Consider the following 7150-nt stretch of genomic DNA (forward strand, 5'->3'; position numbering starts at 1 on the left):
CGAGTATACTACTATCTCTTTATCAACCAGTGTACAGTGCGGTAGTTCACGGCTGTGGCTACCTCTGTGTCGGCACTCGGCAGGCAGTCCGTCCAACCATAATTGTATTATAATATATACCACCTAACCGTGGTTTTTTTTTCATTCTTTATACCGTCGTCATACTAGTTGTTACGAGTATACTACTATCTCTTTATCAACCAGTGTACAGTGCGGTAGTTCACGGCTGTGGCTACCTCTGTGTCGGCACTCGGCAGGCAGTCCGTCCATCCATAATTGTATTATATACCACCTAACCGTGGTTTTTTTATACCACCTAACCGTGGCAGTCCGTCCATGTGCTGATTGGGGAGGGTTTTTTGGAAGGGACATCCTGCGTGACACTGCAGTGCCACTCCTAGATGTGCCCGGTGTTTGTGTCGGCCACTAGGGTCGCTAATCTTACTCACACAGCTACCTCATTGCGCCTCTTTTTTTCTTTGCGTCATGTGCTGTTTGGGGAGGGTTTTTTGGAAGGGACATCCTGCGTGACACTGCAGTGCCACTCCTAGATGTGCCCGGTGTTTGTGTCGGCCACTAGGGTCGCTAATCTTACTCACACAGTCAGCTACCTCATTGCGCCTCTTTTTTTCTTTGCGTCATGTGCTGTTTGGGGAGGGTTTTTTGGAAGGGCCATCCTGCGTGACACTGCAGTGCCACTCCTAGATGGGCCTGGTGTTTGTGTCGGCCACTAGGGTCGCTAATCTTACTCACACAGCTACCTCATTGCGCCTCTTTTTTTCTTTGCGTCATGTGCTGTTTGGGGAGGGTTTTTTGGAAGGGACATCCTGCGTGACACTGCAGTGCCACTCCTAGATGGGCCCGGTGTTTGTGTCGGCCACTAGGGTCGCTTATCTTACTCACACAGCGACCTCGGTGCAAATTTTAGGACTAAAAATAATATTGTGAGGTGTGAGGTATTCAGAATAGACTGAAAATGAGTGTAAATTATGGTTTTTGAGGTTAATAATACTTTGGGATCAAAATGACCCCCAAATTCTATGATTTAAGCTGTTTTTTAGTGTTTTTGGAAAAAAACACCCGAATCCAAAACACACCCGAATCCGACAAAAATAATTCGGTGAGGTTTTGCCAAAACGCGTTCGAACCCAAAACACGGCCGCGGAACCGAACCCAAAACCAAAACACAAAACCCGAAAAATTTCAGGCGCTCATCTCTAGTTATTATTACTGCCACATAGGACTAAGGGGATAATTCCAAGTTGATCGCAGCAGGGTTTTTTTTTAGCAGTTGGGCAAAACCATGTGCACTGCAGGGGAGGCAGATTTAACATGTGCAGAGAGAGTTAGAGTTGGGTGTGGTGTGTTCAATCTGCAATCTAAATTGCAGTGTAAAAATAAAGCAGCCAGTATTTACCCTGCACAGAAATAAAATAACCCACCCAAATCTAACTCTTTCTGCACATGTTATATCTGCCTCCCCTGCAGTGCACATGGTTTTGCCCAACTGCTAAAAAAAATCCTGCTGCGATCAACTTGGAATTACCCCCCAAGTTCAATTCCCAGTTCTTGTTTGTTTGGTTGGTTTACTGGTAAAATTATTTCTCTAATAGGAGATATCTATCTTAGAGCTAATCACCCCAAGAGTGATAGTCCCCTAGTCACAGTTACTTCCCAGGGTGATACACATTACCAGTCATACACCAGCCTGCCATTCTCATTGCTTCTCAGCCTTTTAGCTAAGATCAATGGTAATATCTGTTCTTATATTATTTAATGTCTGATATGCCCCCTATGTGGGGGCCCTATATTTAAAGGATTTTTTTGAACAGTGAGATGGAAGAAGAGCTTGCTCTATCCACTTCATGAACCTACTACAAGTTAGACATTGTACACATTACATTATGCATTCATATAAAGTTGACTCAGCACCCTTCCTGCGGTGGTGCTGTCTCCTCCTGTGTTCCTGGTATGCAGTATGCCTTACGTTCTATCACTACTTAAAGGCTACGGTTAGAGTTCAGATGATACCAGGTGAATCTTACAGTCATTAAGTAAATGTTACTCAGGGTTAACTACAATATTCACCTGAGCCTCACCACTGGGATGGGTTAGGATCACATATCAGAGGCTGGCATGGCGGTTAAGTCGCGCTTCTGGGACGCCTAGACCATGCTAACAGCGGGGGGTTTAGTTCCCACATCAGATTGTTAGCATTCGTAGGTTCTGATCCGCCATTAACAGCCAGGCTTAAAAAACAAAAACAAAAAACAAAAGCGTCACTTCTCCCCTTCTGCAACATGAAACGCCTTCACTATTGTGTATTGTGAGTATTGTTGCTCTCTGCCCTTTCCTTGTACGGATCTCTGTCATTCTGCAGCATGTTTCCTGCTATCCCGGGAAGCATAGTATTTATGTTCTTCGGTCATTCCAAAATGAGGTGTTATATATGAATATGGGTGTGCAAATATATGTACAGTATGTTTACATACAGTATATTTTTCATTGTATGGATGTATACCTGGGTCCTTTTCCCAGTATTTTGCACAAGAGAAAAATCTTGTGTTACTAGATGGAATAGCTGGGTCGGATTCTGATCCATTTATCTTTTTTGGTACGAGAGTTCACGCAGTCAAATGGGTCCATCCAGTTGATTCAAAATTTTATTTCAGACTCTGGATGAAATCTCTTCACTAGGGTATTGCAGGTCTGGTACCTGCATACTTCTCATATACTTGGACTGCACACATACTTACACATTCTGATGTGGAAACTACATCAGGTGTTTCTCAGTTTGCAATCTGGGAATTCTGTTTTAAGGAGTAGAAAAGACAGTCAGCCTCTTCTGTTTGGTCTTTCCTCATCGCCAGAGTCTTACAATGGTCTTGGTAATAGCTACCACAACAGGTGTTGGGTGCCTTGGCATCTGCTCACCTCACACACCACTGTGAAATGACTAATCACCTGCAAAGTGGGAAGGCCTGGTGACCTCCTACTGCAATGCTCAATTCTACAGTGAATTGCGCTGGTCATGTTCATGGGTACAGCCCGCTCCCCTATTGTCTCTCTCCTCTTTTTAATCGACCAGTGTGACTCTTCTGACACAAGATGCTAGTCATAGGGGGCTCGGCAGTAGTGGTCTGGCCTAGCAGACAATCACTCCCAGCGCTGATCTTTGGGTCAGGAGGCATGGCTCCTATCCATATTTTGGAACTCACAGCTACCAACCATGCCTTCTTGAAGTTATTCCCTTCTAGTGAGGGACTTTCCATTCGAGTCCAAGCAGACAATGCCACTGCATTGACGTACATCAATAGTCATGTAGGAACTAGTCTTCACAAGGCCATGCAAGAGGACATTCGCCTCTGGACAGGATCCGCCATGATGATGTCTATGGTGTTCATTCCCGAAGGGAACAATGGGAAAACTGTCTGCCTTAGTCGCCAGAACATCATGGGGTCCTGCCACAATTATTAACTTCTTTGTTACTGCTTTCGCACTCAGGATCAGGCAACGGAGGCAATGGGTGCACTCAGAGTTTGTGTATCTGTTCCTACCTTTACTTTTCCACTACGTTTGTTCCAATGCATCCAGCAGAGAACGCCACTTTCATTTTGTGGCTCCGGACTGGCCTTGCAGAGCATAGTACTCTGTCCTGCAGATGGTCCTCGCAGATGATACATGGCCACTGCTGCTGCGCTCAGAACTTCTACATCAGAGTCTGTTGTCTACACGAGTGCCTGCGGCTGTCGTTGTACCAGCTTAGCCCACGCTGTTGGGATGCAGGGGTAGTCAATGAGCTGTTACCCCTCCCATGCTTCGGATTTGGCAGCCAGCGACCTACGCTCCTTTTCTTCAGATCTGGACAGCCTATGAGCTCCATGTGTGTTTGGTTGACGGACTTAGGTGGGCTTCCTGAAGGTCCGGGTTCTGCCCTGTCCATCTTTTTGACCCAGTTGCCTTGATCCTGAAATTTCAGTCCTTTTACACATGGTCCTCTGCTCTCCACCACCCTTGTGCCCTAACAGCACCTGGAGTCTTCTTCTGGTACTGTCGTTTCGCCAGTCGTTGGTTGAGCATTTGGAGAATATATCTTTACAATTATCTCCCACCAGGCAGTAGTTTTGCTGGTTTTGGCTTTGGCCCGGATGGAGTTTTCTGAGCTTGGAGTATTATCCTGTCGCTACCCGCATCTGGTCTTCCTTGACAATCACGCGGAGCTTTGCTCTCGCTCTTCCTTCTTCCGATGGTGGTGTCTTCTGCCATATCACCATTGTGTTCTGGCTATTGGGGGATTTCAGTCCTCTTGTTCAGTGTCATTTGCTCCCTGCGCATCTGTGTATACCATACTGCTCAGTGTCAGACCGGCTCAGAGGTCTGGTCTGGCAAGCTTCCAGTAGCAGTAGAGGCTTACACAACAGGAAGGGCAAGATAAGGAGGGCGGATATAGTTCCTTCTCATAAAATATATAAAACTGTTGGATGACTGGGATGGAACCAGCTATGATGGATAGCTGGATTGCGGAGCGGAACCAACTTTATAAGACTGCCAGGTTGCGGAGCAGTACCAGCTACTTAGAATGGATCAGAACCAGCTCTGCAGGATTGCCGGGTTGTGGAGCAGTGCCGCCTACTTAGGGTTTGCTGGGTTGTAGAGCAGAACCAGATTTGCAGGATGCCGGGTTGTGGAGCCCTACCCGCTACTTAGGGTTTGCTGGACTGGAGAGGAGACCAGGAGTAACAATAGTATCGCACTCCGGGACGGAAGCAGACTGGCGGGGGACCAGGAACCCTATCCCACACGGAGATGGCGGACTGCTGAGGATTCAAGGGCTACTCCTATCAAACAGGTGTATTAGTGGAGGTTATAGACAGAACAGCAAAGGCTGAGGCACAACTTTTAGGTCAGGACTGGGATCAGGATCGCACAGTACTGGATGTCTTGGAAACAAGCTGCCTTCCAAGGAAGTGACTCATTGCACGGGCAGCCTTATAATGGTGCAGGTGCCGACTGATTAGCTGGAATACTCCAGCCCCTACTGCTCATTGGTGCTTCACTGGTGACCAGTGGTCTCCAACATGGCGGCACCTGTTACCTGAGACAGGCTGGAGCGCCAGCTAGTGGGACACTAACCCCCCCCCCCCCCCACACGCAGCAGTGTCGCAGCCGCCCCCAAGAGCCACCCACCAGAGCCGCTACTGTCTGCCTCTCAACGCTGAACCCGGAGACGCCGCTCGCATCCCCGCCAGCAGCTGCACAGCTAGCACCTGGATTCGCTGCCGGTGAAGCCTAACACTCAGTCGTGCAAGTCCGCTAGACCAGACTGCTCCATTGCTCAAATCTGCTACGTTGTTTGGGCTTTCAATGCTGTCAAGCGTGGTTGCTCTGCACCTACGTAGCCTAGCGCATGCTGGGTTCATCTGACCATTGTCAGGCATACCGCCGGGTTTTCTATTCTGCTCTGTAGAACCGTCATGGGCTGCTCCCAAGGGGGTTTCTGGATCCCAGCTATGCTGTGTGGTCACTTAGTTTTGGACTCCAACTTTGATCGCCTTACAGCAGGGGTGGGGAACCTCAGGCCCGAGGGCCGTATAAGGCCCTCAGAGCCACTTGATCCGGCCCAGCTCAAATAAACGAGAGGAGATGCCGAGCGCCCGCTGAGATTTTACCACCAGTGGGTGCCCGGCTCCTCAGCAGCAGCCGGACGCAGGAGCTCACTCCTGAGCTCCAGCTTCTGGCTCAGGCAGTGTACATGTGTGGCTGTGTGGCGCTATGGGAGAGACGTCATGACATCTCTCCCATAGTTTCGAGGAGAGGGAGGGCAGCAGTCCGAAAGCAGGAGCAGGGCTGGTGAGCATTGTGTTTTTTCTTTTTTCTTTTAATGTGTGTGTGTGTAAGCGACACTACTAGGGGGCATATATAATGGGGCATAACTACAGGGGGCATATTTAATGGGGCATAACAACTGACAGGGCATATCTAATGGGGCATAACAACTGACTGGGGGCAAATCTAATCGGGCATAACAAGTGACTGGGGGCATAACTACTAACTGAGGGCAGGCTAATTTTTAAGTTGATAATTTTTGTATGGCCCCCGAAGGATTTTATAAATATCCAAATGGCCCTTGGTAGAAAAAAGGTTCCCCACCCCTGCCTTACAGATTTGGTTTCTTGTGGCTTCTGATCCTCAGTTTTCTGGAGTCTCAGCACTCTCCCTCCCTTGGGGGTAGCTTTGGGATGTTCCCACTGACTTAGCTCCAGTGTCCCCTAGTGGATGAAGGAGAAAACAAGATTTTTGGACTAACCAATAAATCCATTTCCACCATGCACTGATCTGTCTTCTGTTTTGTTGGTGTGTGACTGCATCTGGTTGCTACTAGGTTTGAAACAAACAAACAAACAAACAGCAAACAGCGCTAAAGAGAGATGTATATTTTATTAAAAATCAATAAAATAAAATATATAATATGTTTACCAGTACCGGCAATAGTTTCACTTAAAACACTACATGTAAGGCAATTCCAGCTTAATTGTTAGTATGGCTGGTGGCTTTTTTCAGTGCACTGAAATTGATGATTCCTTGTCCAGTTAAAGGTGGTAACAATGTTAGTATGCTGATAAAACTTGGACAGGAAATTTGATCAGAGGTGATTTAAACAATGAGGCACATCGGTATTTTGTATCACCTTTTACGTAATGCCCAGCTCCCAGCAGGGGGCAGTTTCGGGAACTCCCGGCTCCTGGTGTCTTCAACACATTAATGGTGCCATATCCGGAGGGTCCAAAACAGGGGGCTTTCGGAGGACAAATTTACCGAGTAACGGATGCCAGTACTGGACACCAAGAGTGACGTCTGTGCATGATTATTAACCAGCCATACTAACAATTAAGCTGGAATTGCCTTATATGTAGTGTTTTAAGTGAAACTATTGCCGGTACTGGTACACATATTATATATTTTATTTTATTGATTTTTAATAAAATATACATCTCTCTTTAGCGCTGTTTGCTGTTTGTTTGTTTCATGTCTTTTTAGGGGTTGAGTACTCCCCTTGTAACAGCTGCTGTAAGATTGGTGTTATTAATGAGCAGTGGCAGAAAGTTATTATTATAGTTACAATTAGCTCTAGCGCCGGATTTTTGTTTTG

General features: G+C 47.0%; 1 pseudogene; it reads left to right on the forward strand.

Moving 5' to 3' along the window:
- The first annotated feature begins 1719 nt into the window (after window positions 1-1719).
- Window positions 1720-1890, forward strand: LOC134938176 (U2 spliceosomal RNA; annotated as a pseudogene).
- Window positions 1891-7150: the final 5260 nt, after the last annotated feature.

Source organism: Pseudophryne corroboree, chromosome 6 (genome assembly GCF_028390025.1).
Source record: "Pseudophryne corroboree isolate aPseCor3 chromosome 6, aPseCor3.hap2, whole genome shotgun sequence".
Classification (NCBI taxonomy): Eukaryota; Metazoa; Chordata; class Amphibia; order Anura; family Myobatrachidae; genus Pseudophryne; species Pseudophryne corroboree.